The sequence below is a fragment of the Furipterus horrens genome, unplaced genomic scaffold (assembly GCF_987537825.1).
Source record: "Furipterus horrens unplaced genomic scaffold, mFurHor1.1.pri manual_scaffold_7, whole genome shotgun sequence".
Lineage (NCBI taxonomy): Eukaryota > Metazoa > Chordata > Mammalia > Chiroptera > Furipteridae > Furipterus > Furipterus horrens.
This window is the reverse complement of record NW_028327177.1, coordinates 103,308,253-103,323,866: the sequence shown is the minus strand read 5'-3', so window position 1 is coordinate 103,323,866 and position 15,614 is coordinate 103,308,253. Positions and strand designations below refer to the sequence as shown.

Below are 15,614 nucleotides of genomic sequence, written 5' to 3'. Positions count from 1 at the left end.
AAAGAATAGATTGTTTCAGGCTGAGGTAACCTGCCTATGGGGGACTGAAGAGAGCTATCAGATGGATTCCCTCACTAGTGCTGACCAGAAAATTCCAGATTGACTGGTTAAGATTAAATTCCTGGGAGAGGCTGAAACTGAGATTAGGTTAGATATTAAATCTCAGTTTGACGATATGGATTTAGCACAAATGAATCCATTTGGGGCCTGTTACCTCTTTTTCTAACAATTCTCCCTTTGACCAGACTTTCAGCTTTACTGAGAGATATGATAAAACTTTAAGTAAGGCATTAACTACTCTTAGCTACCGACTCGGGAGTGACACGGTATCTGTCTCCTCCCGTGTTGAATCGACATCTTGCGATGACGCTGGAGTGTCCTCTCCAGTGGAGCTGAAGCTACAGAGCCTGGGCAGGGTGATATGGAGGGTCTGCTGTTGCCCATGCAGCAGACCCCCCCTCTCTTCGCAGCTGAAGGATCCAAGGGAAAGACGGAGTCAATACAGCTTGGCTTCAGGTGCGCCGCAGGAGTTGCCGGTGTTGACTACAACGTCAAACCGCCTTGGGGACTCCGGCTCCGGATTTTCTGTCGGGGTTTACTCCCTTAGCCTTTCCCCTGAAGAGGTATGCCGCAAGGCAGCGGAGGTTTTTTGGAATCAGAGTTTTCCTTCTCTGATAGTCACTCCCGAGTCGGACTGTACAACCATTCTCGGCGGTGCAGATAGACTCTTAAGAAGCTACACCATCGTCTCTCGAGACGGACGGCTGCCGATACGATACTGCCGATACGATACTCTTAGCTACCACTCTATTTCTCGCAGCTTTTACTGATCCACTGTATGATGCACAGGTCATGGTTTTATTTTTCTGAATATCTGTGATATTCACAGGCCACAACTTAGGTTCACAATTTTCCAGTCAATCACTCTCTTTATTCTTTTTCTGATGTCCCAGTCTTAGGGAGATCATTTGCACTTTAAGCTTGTGAGAGAATACAACATTTCAGGGACACTACTATGATTGTTATAAACAGGATAATTCCCAATATCTAGAGTGCACATTGGACCCATGGTCCCCAAGATCTAAACCAATCAAAAGCAATAAATCAAAGAAAGACCCTACTGAATGAGTCACCTTTTTAACCCAAATGGCTTGCTCAGTGATCTTATGTAACTGAGTTTCAACTTCCTCAGAATTGTTAATCCAGGTACAATAGGTAGTGTTGGCCACAGTGTAGACACCTTCCTGCTCAGCTAAAAGATAAGGATACTATTAGCAGAAACAACTTTTTCCAGAGAGTCTGAGGGTCTTTCTTGGGAAACTATCTATCATCTTAGCAGTGGATTCTACAATATCTTCAAGAGCGAAGGAGAGGTTTCTAATCATAACCTCATTTACATTGACTCTAAGCAGGGAAGTAGGGCCCTGCCAAAGGAAGTGAATCCTGAGTTATGAACGCCTCCTGGTAGATCCTTTCTAACTCAACAATGTAGATTCAGTGGAGTTGACCAATGAGGTGTCTCAGTTTGTTTGTAAACAGTTAGGGACTCAGTTAGTTAACCTAAGAGACGTTACCTAGTTGTATACCAGCCATCTAGGCATTCATAGGCCCAAGGAAAATGCTAACTGCCACAGAGAGAGGTAAATCCTGTCAGAGCACAACCCATTCCACTGAGGTGACACTGTTAGTGAATTTATTTGCAGGGGTTGTTATACTTGCCCATTCACGCCAGGGTTGGTTAGGTTTTCAGTGCATTCTGGGAGTACAATAAATCTCCTGGCCTGAAATAAAAAGTTGTTACAAATTCCAGAGGTTATCCCCTTTGCAATGTCCTGGGAGATAGTGATTATGCCCTTATTGTTCTAGTCCAGTGCCAGAGTAAAGAAAGAAAGAGGAAGAAAGGGTTTTATTTTCACTTAAAGTATGAAGTCTTGACCTGACATATTTGGAGGAAACAGTCTACATCAATATCAGCTAATTCTCTTCCTAATCAATTTGATGTGGAAATATCCAAATGTCAGGTGGGACCTTCTTTAGCTGTGAGGTATATTCACAAGCCTCGAGTCCCTGAAGTCTGCCTGCATCTGGGTAGTGAGGAGACCTGGTATAGTCCTTTCAAGAAGATTTAAGGGCAGTCTTTGTTCTTAGTGATGCTAAACCAGAGGGTGGGAGAAAAATTGGAAACATTAGTTTGGTTACTCCTAGCAAATTTTTTAAGGAAACTAGCAGAATTAAGATCCAGTCCAGTTTACAGGTATATAACAAACTTCAAAGACAGTTAACAGGATTAGAATCCAATATAGACAAAGATGCAAACATAATTTTTTTACCTACAATTATCCCCATTTCTTTTTCCTAAAGATAACCGCAGCAAAACTAATTTGTTGGTATTATGCTTGGCCTGACTGTTTACATAAATGCAGCATGAATAGTGATTTCTTTGCTGGAAGCTTGTAAGCAAGGTACATGGCCAATTTTTCTAAGGGGATTTATTGGCCTTAAAGTCATCTGGTCATATCTGAGTCTATACACATCTTTCTCAAATATGGCATTCTAGTCAAAGCTTTGGTAATATAGCTAATATTCCCTATTGTGTCCTGTCATAAGAACAGATTCTTATTGAACTTATGCAAATAACTAACTATATTGTCATGAAAAGAATACTCAAGAGTAACACAATTCTGGAGGAAAAACATGGGGGGAGTAAATGTTTTATTTCTGTTCACATTGGTATATCTTACCAAATTGTTCATAGCTCAAAAGGAAATTTTCCTTAAATCTGGTAAAGCAAAATATTAGAGAACCAGCAATGCTTCAAACAAGAAATCATAAAAATTATAATCCTCCTCCTCAGTTCATTCAGTTCCATGTTATTAATTCCTGCTCTGCTTGAATCCAGTGTGTCCACTACTTCCAGAAGTTCTTACCCAGTTCATTTTAAGATCTTAAAGTTATCAGAAAACTCTACTTGTCAAAGTTCTTTCCATGAATCTCCTTGAAGAGGAAGCATTTTTGCAGGAACACTTCTATAGAAGCACCAGAGTAAAACAATAACTCTCTGTAAATGACAAAAGACTTAAAATACCCATTATTAAAGCTCTAATAAGAGTTCATTATAATGGAATTGACAAGGAAACTTGGTTATTTTTGTAGTATAGAACAATTTAAGATGATAACAGGAATTATGACTGATGAGATTATACCAGGACATATCATATTTCCAAGAATTTCACAGTTTCTGGAACACTTATAACATATACCCATTCAGATACAACATAAAGAAAGTTTAGTGATACTTCTTCTTTGACAAGGCTTCCAATGACTTAACATATCAAATAAGCCTAATTAGTTTTTCCTTTTTATAAGGAGAGAGAACAAATCTTTGAGGTGTTCTGGAGACCCTATGGAAAATCCCAAAATTAATTCAAAGTCCAAAAAACTCCATTCAGTATTTAATTTTTGGGAAGTATGTCAAAAAAATACCAAAAAGGTTTTTAAACATTTGGTTAAATAGTCTCATAGGTCGCTGTGAAACAATACTTAATCTATTTAACCAAAGTGACAATGAGTAATTTTACAGGCAAATTTATAAGGTTATATAGTTGTGAGCCAAATTTAACTCTTTTAAAATGGAGAAAACTAGACTAGGCTAGTTAGGAGACTTACTTAAGTAATCAAAGGCCTGATGAAGACAACATGGAACACAGGAGGGTTTTTTTTTTCAGTTACAGTTGACATTCAATATTATATTAGTTTCAAGTGTACAGCATAGTGATTAGATATTTAGATAACCTACAAGGTGATCCCCCCATAAGTCTAGTACCCACCTGACCACAGGCGATTATTGTGACAAGACCCAAGATCTTTGTTTTTTTTTTCTCTAGGCAGATTACTTAAAAGGTAAAGAAAGCCCTTTCTTAACCTCTTATCAGGAGCAGGCCAAATATCCCAAGAAAACTTTATCCTTTTAGCAGATGAAAGAAAATTAAGTTTTAGTTTTACTTAAGTATACTATTGATATTAACATTTATTTTAAACCTGCATAACAAATTTAATCTTTAGCCAAATTGTAGACAGAAAGTAAAATTCTCTTTCTCTTTTTACAACTTTCTTTTTAATTTGTTTTTTATTTTCCCCCTTTCCCTTTTGAAATAGCCAGTTTTACTTTGGAACAAATTACTTTCTTTTCCCTTAATAAAATACACTTCCATTCCTTATACCTTTTTGTACTGAAAACACATGTTTTATTTTCTTTGCATACAGAGATGTTTTTCTTATTATTTCTAGAAGTTTTAGTTACATATATTAGATTTCATATCCCTTAAAACCCTTAATTTCTAATGAGAATAAAGCAGTAAACAATTTTACATTAACATTCTATGGCTTAGAAAATGTATCAATACTTTTTTATAATTTTTAGAAACATATGCTTTCAATGTGGTACAAGACATGTTTACTAAAAGACCCAAATTTCTTTGGCTCTTCTGTAAAAGGAATCCACAAATGGACAAACCTGTGTTTAGCAATTAATGTTTCAGTGTTTTATCTTATTTAGAAATGATCTGGATAGCCATTAACTTAACCCATTATTTAACTTAGCAAAACTTTAAGGTTTATGGTTACCAAAAAGATTTTGGGTAACTATTGTAAAAGTTCACCTTAAATTTTTTTTCTCCTTCTTAAAGCTATGTAATTTACTTGTTCTCAACAGTTATGTTTAGAATATCCACAAAACTTTGAGACTTTAGATAAAGTCAGCCATCATCCCAAGCTAATTTTTCTTGCTGATATATTTTATAAGAAATAACATGAACTCATCTGACTCATAAACCCAGGTAAAATGAGTTGTATGTCTTCGTTATATTCAAAACTAATAACTCTAAAGACATATCTATTTTATTTAAATCAACAAACTTAAACTAGCTTTAATGCCAAATATGTTCCCAGATCACATGAACCTGAAAAGCATTTGTGTTAGTTTCTATTACATTTTTGAGAATTTTTATGAGTGCTAAATTTATATAAAGATTTGTTTGTTTAAGCCAATTAAATAGAGCTCTTTTACAAATTAATTTTAGTAATAACATCCGGAGGTAGAAAAATGCCACGTATCTACAACATATATATACTGACACACATAAACATAGACAACACAAACAGAGACCTTTTGTCTCACTTTTTTAATTTTAGCCATGAGACAGGTACTATAATATAAAACTCACTGATTATAAAAGAACAGAATAAGTTAAGTTTATCTGCTCAGATATCTAAAATTTTTCCTATTAATATTTGTAGAGAAGGTATGTGATTTTTTCATTTACCTAAATTTCAAATGACCTTTCCCCCTTTTGTTTTCCTTCTGTTAAGAATAAGCTCTGAAGTCTGTAGAACATTTATAACTGAAAGGCACAGGGAAGGAACTCAAGGACTTTGGTTTCCCAAGGCCAATATTTACAAACCTTTTGAGATAGATGGCAGCAGGGTTGGGAGGTATTGCTAAAAGAAACAGGTGAATTTTGACTGCCTCTAAAGCTAGTTTTGCCAAGACATGTAAGACAAGGACAGTTGCTCTCAATTCTTCAAGGAATTGATTTGCAGCTTAAATGACATCATAGATTGATCTACCCACAAACCCTTTTACGAGGGCTTTAAAAGGTTTTTTGAATAATTATTTTTAATTTATTGACTTGAGAGAGAGAGAGAGAGACATCATTTTTTTTGTTCCACTTATTTATGCACTCATTGGTTGTTTCATGTATGTGCCCTGACCGGGGATTGAAAACACAGCCTTGGCATCTTGGGATAATGCTCTAAACAACTGAGCTACTCAGCCAGGGCTAAAAGGTTTTTTATCTCCTCTGGTTACATAGTTTTTACTTTAGCTTAGGGAAGAAGGCCTAAACATTTTTCTAACAGGCTCTGCCATTTGGCTAAATTCTAACCATGGAGCTACTTTGTTGTTTTGTAAATAAATATTTTGAGCATTATTGAATAACCCCTTGAACTCAAGAGGTATACCCAAAGAGAGTATGAAAGAAATGTTATTTTCCTCTCTCTCCTGGGTACTACAGACAGAGATCTGGGAGAGCTGACCCTAGCAAGAATTTTCACCCTCACAGCTTCTGCCAGTTCTTCCAGGTTCCTACCTAAAGATTCTGAGTGGGGTTTAAAGAAGAGAGTTACAGCTCAATTGCTCTCTCAGTATATGGCAAGGCTTTTAAAATTCATTTTAATTTTGGTTTCCCCTTGGCTCCTTTGGGAAATAATGTTGCAGTTTACTGGAGAATTCCTCAGAGTCTCATCTACTCTGGGAGGGACCCTTATGGGGCTCTCCTTCGAAGGTAGATATGGAAGTGTCTGCAAGAACGTTAACTTGGCAGAGTTTTGGTTATGGTCTTGTAGTCTCTTCAGAGTGGGAAGACAATTCAGGCAGAGGATTACTAGAATAAACACTCAAATGAAAGAGGATAGAGAGGAGCAGTAAGAGTTGTGTCCATTTTATAGTGTTTTGTTTTAGGCACCTCTTGTCTCTCTTAATTTTTCATTATCTTTTTTGCAATGAAACTTTCAGTGAAGCTATTTTGGAATTTTGTCACCTTTGGAAGTTTCTGCATGTCAGTTAAAGTAGGTATCCCATTCTGTTGGAAAACACTTAGTTTCAAGTGCACTTCTTAAGTGATCTTACATCACTGGAACATTCCCTTGAATGGCCATTGTAATACCTCTGAGGGCTCAAGCAGTTTGGAAGGACCCTAGCCACAAATGGAGTACAACCCACATTTCTCTCCGGCTATATTTGGGGCTTTCAACCTGGGAGTTACCAAGCCAAGCTCTCAGAACACACAACAAGCTCAGTAAGATTTTGCCATTTTTGTAGATATTTATAGCTTCCAGGACCATAGTTCTTAGTTATGAAATAAGCAGGTGTGCTGGAAGGTGGTACACTTAAATCTTTAGATTTTAAGGATTCCATCTCTTTTCATCAGAGCCTTTGGTTCTCTCAAAGGTGAAATAATACCTAAAAGGGACACACTGCTGAGTTGGAGATTGTGCAGTGTTTTGCAGTGTACCTTGTTGCATGGAAATTTTCTTAAGGTCAGCAGGTTGACCTAGTGTCAATCTAACCAGTTCTGTGACCAACTTATCCTAACATGGAAGTCTTTGAGTTAGGTGGTGAGTGCTCTAATAGCCCCTTCTTTAATTTTTTTTATTTTTTAAATTACAGTTTACATTCAGTATTATTTTGTATTAGTTTCAGGTATACAGCATAGTGATTAGTCAATCATATACTTTACAAAGTGTTCCTCCTGGTATTTCTAATAGCTCTTAAATGCTCAACCAATTCCCACCAATTTGTGTGGCTTCCAAGATTCCCATTAGCAACAACCTTTACTTACTGGACCCAGTCCAGCTCAATTTAGGCCCAGTCCAATCCCAGACCCTGTTCTGTTTTTCAAGTTGGACCCATTCCAACTTCAGGCAGAACCACCAACAGAGTTCCCTACCTGGAACCTCGTCGTTGGGGAAAGGATTGAACCAGCAGACCTCTACAAATAGGAACTATGAGCTGGGGGGGGGTCCACATAAACAGGGAACTGTGAACTGCCCCTACAGTTCCCACGTGGATCTTGGGACAGACTCAAGAGCTGAGGTTTCCGATCAAATAGGAACCGGTGGAAAGCCAATTAGATCAGGAGCTCAATGCAAAGAAAGCAGAGCTCAGAACCAAGAACTTACTCTTGGAAATGGCAAGAAAGGCAATGAACTCAAAGGGTTTGCAGGGTACCACACCTGCATTTCTCATTGTCCCAGAATGCCATCAGAAGTTTGCTTTGGATCCCATTGCTGCTACCAAATTTGTTAAATAACAAAAATTCAACTGAGTAAAATTTAAAGATCTTATTAAGGCTTTATTTAGTGATTCATGAGTCAGCATCCCAACAGGCAAGTAGAAAGGAGCTTCGAGGAGCTATACAAAAGGAAGGCTTTTACAGGCAGAAGTGGGGAAAGAGTAGATTATTTCAGGCTGAAGTAACCTACCTGTGGGGGACAGGAAGGGCTATCAAGTGGGTTCCCTCACTGGTGCTGACCAGAAAATTCCAGACTGACTGGTTAAGATTAAATTCCTGGAAAAGGCTAAAACTGCAGTTAGGTTAGTATTAATTCTCAGTTTGGTGATGTGGGCTTAGCACAAATGACTCCATTTTGGGCCTGCTGTCTTTTAACACTTGGCTTGTTCATGTTATCATTTTGCTGCATTCTATTAGCTGATGCAGGTCAAGAGACCTGCCTGCCTTGATTTAAAGGGTGGAGAAATAGATTCCGTCTCTTAATGAGAGGAACTGTAAATTCGCATTGGAAAGGGCATGGATTCAGAGAGGGGACAAATCATGGCCATTTTCACAATCTGCTACCCATGACACTGCTGTTGTTAGTAATAGTAGTGGTATTACTAGCTTTGATAAGGATACTCTGGTTTCTCTTCAGATCGTATAAATCTTTTGCTTTTTACTAGCTTTGATAAGGAAAATTCTCACATCCCTGTCTCAGCTGAGCTGCCTACACTCATCATGCTGTAATCTCTATTTGGTTTCGAAGCACTGGTTGCCTTTTTGTAATTAAACAGCATTTGAGCATTTGGATGAAGAGAAACAGAATTGTCCATCCAAAGGTCAGCCGGCACCCAGATGTAGGACATTTCTGCAGTGTGAACATATGCGTGAACAGCTGAGCCTTTTTTGCTAACCCTCCAAATATGCCGTAGCTCTGCACTCTCCCTTCTGCCCTGAGCCACTCAAATCTTTATGATTGTTTGGGTTGGGGGAACTTTATTGATATGGGGAGGAGAACACGAGTCAGCAGTGAGGGTGGAGGGCTGGTGGGGAGAGGAAGAGGAGGTGGCTCCTGCCTCCATACACTGGTTCTGTAAGGACTGCGCCCTCTGCTGCGCATCCCTCCAGAGGTACAGGCTGAGGGAGGCAGAACTGGCAAAAGGAGAAATTAGGTTGAGAGACTGCATGCAGACAGTGATAGAGAACTCTGGGGGTGTTGTCAGAAATGATAGCGTTTTTTTGTCTTTCCCCTGCACCCACACCCCCAGCCCCAATTTGGGATTCAAGGGAGGTGAGCGACGCTTTATTCTGTTCCCCAGGCATTTCTAAAACAACTGAGATGCTATTAATGATCTCATCCTTCAGATATGGCAGAGGGGAGCAGGGTGAGTCCCAGAGCAGGCCTCGGGCAAAGGGGCGGCCACGTGGGCAGAGCCCTGTGAGGTGGGCTTGGATTGAGCTACGCTTCATGCGGTTACAGTGAAGAGGAGTTCTGGGATCTGCAAGGCGGGCTGCAGCAGCGCTGCAGTGATGAGTCTCAGTTAGGCGGGGTTTCATGGAACCAGCGGCAAATCTAAAATCTCACTTCCAGTTGTTGGTTGACTGAGACTGTGTCCAGGTGGCTGAAAGGACAGGGGTCAATCAGACAGCTACACCTGCTGAGAAGGTGTAACTGGTGACACAAGATAGAGGATGGGAACCTGGGAAATGGGAGATTTGGTTTATAAGAAGGCCAAGTCACTTTTTAGGCACCAATGTCCCCTTCTGCGCCCTCAACACTGACATCCTAGGGGCCCTGTGCCTCTCTTACTGAGTTTCTCCTAAAAGAACCCTAGCCACATGGTTCTTCTTACTGGAGCTGATGGCCGTCTGTGTGAAAGGGACAGCAGAGCCCCTGGTATGGGTGGTGGTTAAAGCTCATCTTCTGGAGCTAGTGGGCCTGGATTCACATCTCTAACTAGCTGTGTGAATGTAAACAAATTATTTAACTTTGCTGAGCCTCAGTTTCCTGGGGGAAATGATAGGATTATTGTGAGGATGAAGTGAGTTAATAAGTGGAACGTGCTTAGCACAATGCTAGGCACATATTCAGCATGCGGTATGATTAGTGTTGTCTTTATTTGGCAATAAAATCTCCCACTGAAGATGATCCCATCTGCGGCAATGCAGATGCTAACCAGCAAATAAGTAGACAGCAGAGACGTCAGGGCTGCGCAGGGAAAGGGTCTTGCCCAAAGTCACACAGTCAATTAGAATCAAAGCCAACTTACAGGTACTCTAAAGACAGCCATTGAGTAGGGTGTCTTGGTCATTGAAACCAATCCTGTGGCATCTTTAGCCTATGGTGGTCTTGGAAAGGAAAACCTGGGGTCCCGAGAGTCAGATTCACTGTCAGAGCCTGCCAGCCATTTGGGACAAAGGTACTCGTGAGGGCTGCCCATGTAGGCCCAGAGGGCTGCTCAGTCCAGACTGGAAGTCCAGCCTCCTCCAAACCAGACTGAGAAATCTGGACTGTAGTATATCCTAGAGCATACAAGAGGAGACAGAGCAGAAAGGGCATGCCGGATCCTCCCATACTACTCCTCATCTTTGGTAAATGAGCCTGGCCTAGGGAAACAAGACCCTGGGCACAGCTATATTTCCCCCTCCATGAGGACAGCGATTCTTCTGCGCTTCTTGCTGTCTGATGCAGGTGGTGGGCTCTCTGAGAGACACAGCTGAGTCATCTCTGTTGCCCCTGGCTTAGGCTCTTAGGAAGTACTGGTTGGGTGGATAAGGTAAGTTAATTAACTGGTGAATAAATGTGTGTGTGTGATCAATGTGATGAAGAGTAGGTGAAGAGAGTGGGAGAGACAGAGAGAGTGAATGGATGAGTGGATGGGGGTGGATGGATAGATGGAATAGATGGACGGGATTGGTAGGTGTGGGTGGGTGGCGGGTGGCATGGAAGGGTGGATGAATGTATAAGTGGATGGATGGATGAATATGTAGGTGATGGATGGATGAATATGAATTAATGAGAAGCGCAGGACAGGCCCTGGCCAGTGTGGCTCAGTTGGTTGGAGCATCCTCCCATAACTAAAAGGTAGTGGATTTTATTCCCAGTCAGGGAACATACCAAGGCTGTGGTTTCAAGCCCCAGTCCAGGCACATACGATCCCCAGTCTGGGTGCGTATGGGAGGCAACCAATTAATGTTCCTCTTTCACATCAATGTTTCTGTCTTTCCCTTCTTCTCTCCCTCTCTCTCTAAAAATGCAATGAAAAAATGTCGTTGGGTAAGGTTAAAAAAATATCTCAGGACAGGACCGATATATCTCCCTCTACTTTCCTGTTCTTGTGGCAGAAAAAGGTAGGAGTTGACCCTAGTCCAAGACCCATGGTCAACATTAGTGCTCTCTCGGCATCTCCAGCCCATTGAGCTGACTTCTTCTGTAACTGCCCTCAGCTCTCTGGTCTACACTGATGCAGATATCTCCCAATTAGCTAATGCCTTCTATTCTTAAAATAGCAATAATAAGCACAGCAGACAAGTATTTGCAAGGATAGGTTGCGTAGGTGTCATCTGCATGGATTCATAGACCTTGTAGACCACCTGGTCCAGCCCCCTCACTTTACTCTGAGAACCAGAAATGGGAAGGGACTTTTCAAGTGACCCCATGGGTTAGTGGAGTCAGAATCCAGATACTCTGAGCCTGAGTCCAGAAAGTGACATTAAGAGCTTTGGCACTGAAGTCCCTTAGACTGGGATTTAAACTCCAGGCTCCAGCACTCACCACCTGAGTGTTACCCTGGCAAGTTATGTAACCTTTCAAGCCTCTGTTTTCCAGTCTGTAAAGTGAGCATATAAATAATCACTAACACTGTGTTCCCTTGTATGGCAACCCCATGAACTAAGTGCATCACATCATTAATACATAAAGACACTGAAGCTGAGAGGAGTTAAAGGACACACCCAGAGTCCCGGAGCAGATAAGAGGCTGAGCCAGGACTTGTATCCAGGTCTATGAGATCCAGAGCCAGTGTGCCCCCACCAGCCCGTGCCCAACTCATCTGGCTGCCCCTTTGCTTTCAGTCGGTTCCAAGGCTGCTGTGACAATGAAATGAGAAATATGTGTGGAGCTCTGCTTGACATGTAGCAAGCACTTGGTCCACACCACTTATTACTCTTTTTGCCTCTGTGGTTGTTTCTGAACCTTGCTCGCTGTAGTTTGCTTTGCCGGCCACTGCCTTGCTTTGCCTTCCACACCCATTCCAGGTAACCAGGGCAAATATGACAAATCCCATCTTGCAGCTAAAAACAAAAACAAAAAAACTGAGCTGCACAAACATCAGGTAACCTGTCCAGGGCAGCTTCTGACCACCAAGTGTCAGACTTGGACCCAGAAAAGTTGGGAAGGGTGTTTACACGCGGGAAAGGGGGCAAGGGCATGCAGGCAGGGACATAGCCCTGCAAAGGCCCGGAGACCTGAAGATGTATGGCTTATTAGGGAAATGTGGTCGTCTCTGGCCTGGACATGTCTCTCTCTGGGCTGGAATAATGAGCGGTGAGGCAGGGGGAGCTGGATAGCAGTGGATAAGCCCTTCATAAGTGCCCAGAACCTCTCCAGACATGGGTTGGGAGTGGTATGAGGGCCAAAGCTATGGCAGAGAGTCCTGGAAAAGTGGCCCAGGAGGGACCCCCAGAGCACCAGCCTCAACCCCATGACCCATTCCTCCCTCCTGAGGATGGCAGAAGCTTTTTTCTTTCCAGTCTTATTTCTAATCATTAGCAACTAAACTTGCCCTCTGAGGGAAGCTATATAAATCATCTTTTAGTCAGAAATTGCTTCCCTTCCTCGGAAATCCTGGCACACACTCAGATTTCCTTTGCCATCGCTGACTCTGAACATCAAGACTTCTATTAGCTTCTCCTCTCGGCCTTGCCACCTCTCAGAGTCACAGCTGAGCTTTAGCAGGAAACAGCTCCTTCCTCAGACTTGCGGCACCGCGCTTTCTTGGGAAAACATTCTCCTTTTCTGCCCACATTTATTCTCATACTGAAACCACCTAAGCGACCTTGAATTTTATATTTTTGAGACCTCTTTTAAAGTAGGTTGACACTACAGTTAACGTTTGAATTATTAAACTGAGGCAAGTGCTTATGGAGCTAAGTTGTTGGAAAGTTAAGGCATATTTCTGAAAACATAAACTCTTAAGACAAAAACAAACCTCCATGGGACCCTTGAAGTGGTTCTCAAGGAAGGAGCAAGAACGGCTTTCCTGGCAGGATGGTTTTCCTGAATAAATAAACCAAACTTCACCTAGTTAGAAATGCCAGGTCCTTGGGATACCCCATTCATAAAATGAGGTGACCACCATGCCCAGAGAGCCCCAGTAACCCCCAAAAGTTGGGAAGGATCTGCTTAACTGTGTTCCCCATAATCTTAGAACCAGGGCACCAAGGAGAAGGGAGGAGGAGGTAGTGATTCTGTGAAACAGAGAGACAGTTCTTGAACTCAGACCTCCTGGCTCCAAACCCAAGGCTCAACTGAATATTCGAATGATCTTCAAAGTCCCCTGAGTCAAGCCTCACTCTGTGACTGGCTCTGGTCAAGCCTGGGGAGACAGAGGCACTAAGGACTCTGGAAGTGACTTTTCAGGGCATTAAGATGGCATGGTGGGATAGGAAGTAGAGTTCTGGTATGTGAAATGGCAGGGCCTTTTTGTTAAACTTAGCAACTGTTTTGGATTGGGTGGGAGCTATTTTTAGTTTGTTTGAGGGAGGTTTCTTGTTTTGTTTTGTCTTTGCAAACACCATCTCTGGGAGAAGAGTTTAAAACAAATAACCCCAGTTGGGGAATGCCGATTTTTAACAGAGATATTAACCCCTCTATTCCACCTTCTCAACCTACACACACACATACACAGCACCACCACACATACTACACACGCACACCAAACACCCACATGCAAACACAGCCCATATACACACACACCACATACTATATACATACACAACAAACCACACTCATACCACACATACATCAAGGTACATACATATACACACTCACACATACCACACACAAACATACATACCATGCCACACCACATACTCACTACACACACCTAGCACCCACACACAAACACACCGCTATATATACACACTACACACTACATACATACACAACACACTACACACCCACACACATACACCATGTACACAACTACACACACCACCATACCACATACATACACACCACACACATACACCATGACATGTCACTCACTACACACACACCAAACACCTACACACAAACACACCCCATATACACACACCACACACTACATATATACATAACATACTATACACACCACACATAGACTACACCACACATACACCGGTGTACACACACATACATATACCATCATACCACACACATCACACACATACACATCATATACACACCACATATACATAAACAGTGCATTGGTGAACTTGAGGAAGTCCCCAAGGAGTTTGCTTTCCAGGAATGTCTCCCCAGGGGTCTTATTCTGTCCTGTCTGTCGTCCTGGACACCCACACCAACCTTCTGCCTTTCCAGCCTCTGGGAAAGACCCGGAGGCTCACTGGCCTGGCTCTGTCACCTCATGCTCCTCAGGAGGGCTGGCACCTGAGGCTCCTTTAGATGGACCATTCTGGAGGCAAAACTGACAAAATTCCATCCCATCTGGTCTCCCGTTGGCAGCACCTCACACGCAAACACAAAAGTATTCATTTACTCATTGGTTACCCTACAATGGGAGGCAGAGATAAGCAAGACAGACACCATGAACTCTACAACACTCACCAACCAGTTACCTAGTGATGAGCTGAATAAAATGCTAGTGCCAAGAATCAGGGCTGCTGAGAGAGCAAGTGCTGTGGACTCAGAGCCAGGAACACCTGGGGACAAATCCTGGCTCCGCTACTTGCTAGCAGGGTGACTTCACCTCTCTGGGCCTCCCTGTGAACGACTTTAAAGTGGGAATAATGCAGCCTGCTTCCCACAACCAGATGATGGACTTGAGGAGCTTAATAAAGTGGTGAGCAGAGTCGGTATCCAAACAGTGGTCGCTGCTGCTGCGGAGGCTGGCTGGTTCATCTGGGTATCGGGAGGCTTCCCCGCTGCGCCCGTCCTCCAGGGCTGAGGAGGCCAGGCCACCAGACACAGCCAATGAGCAGAAGGATGTTTTCTAACGTACTCTTAGGAACATCATTGTGTTGCAACTGCTGCAGTTTATCATGCCACAGTTGTTGGGTTGTTTAGGAGGATGTTTTAGGGTTTGTTTTTTTTATTGTGGTAAAATACACTTAACATAAAACATATCATCTTAACTGTTTTTAACTGTGCAGTTCAGTGGCATTAAGTACACTCACATTGTTGTGCCCATCACCATGATCCCTCCCCAAACAGAAACTCTGCCCACCAAACACTAACTTCTATTTCTCCCTCCCCACAGCCTCTAGCAACCATCATTCTACGTTCTGTTTTTATTCTGGATACACCATATAAGTGGACTCATACAGTATCTGTCCTTTTATGATTGGCTTATTTCACTTAGCATGATGTCCTCAGGTTTGTTCATGTTGAAACCTGTGTCAGAACTCCCCTCCTTTTTAAGGCTGAATACTATTTCCTTGTACATATAGACTACACTTTCTTTAGCTATTCTTCTGCCAGTGGACACCTGGGTTGCTTCCACCTTTTGGCTGTTGTGAATAATGCTTCTGTGAACATCTGTGTACAATATCTTTTCAAGT

At 42.1% G+C, this 15,614-nt stretch overlaps 1 protein-coding gene across 6 annotated transcripts in view; it reads left to right on the top strand.

The window, feature by feature from the left end:
• ATP2B2 (ATPase plasma membrane Ca2+ transporting 2) overlaps positions 1–15,614 on the top strand; it is a 136,671-nt gene that overhangs the window by 78,906 nt on the left and 42,151 nt on the right. The window lies entirely within an intron of this gene.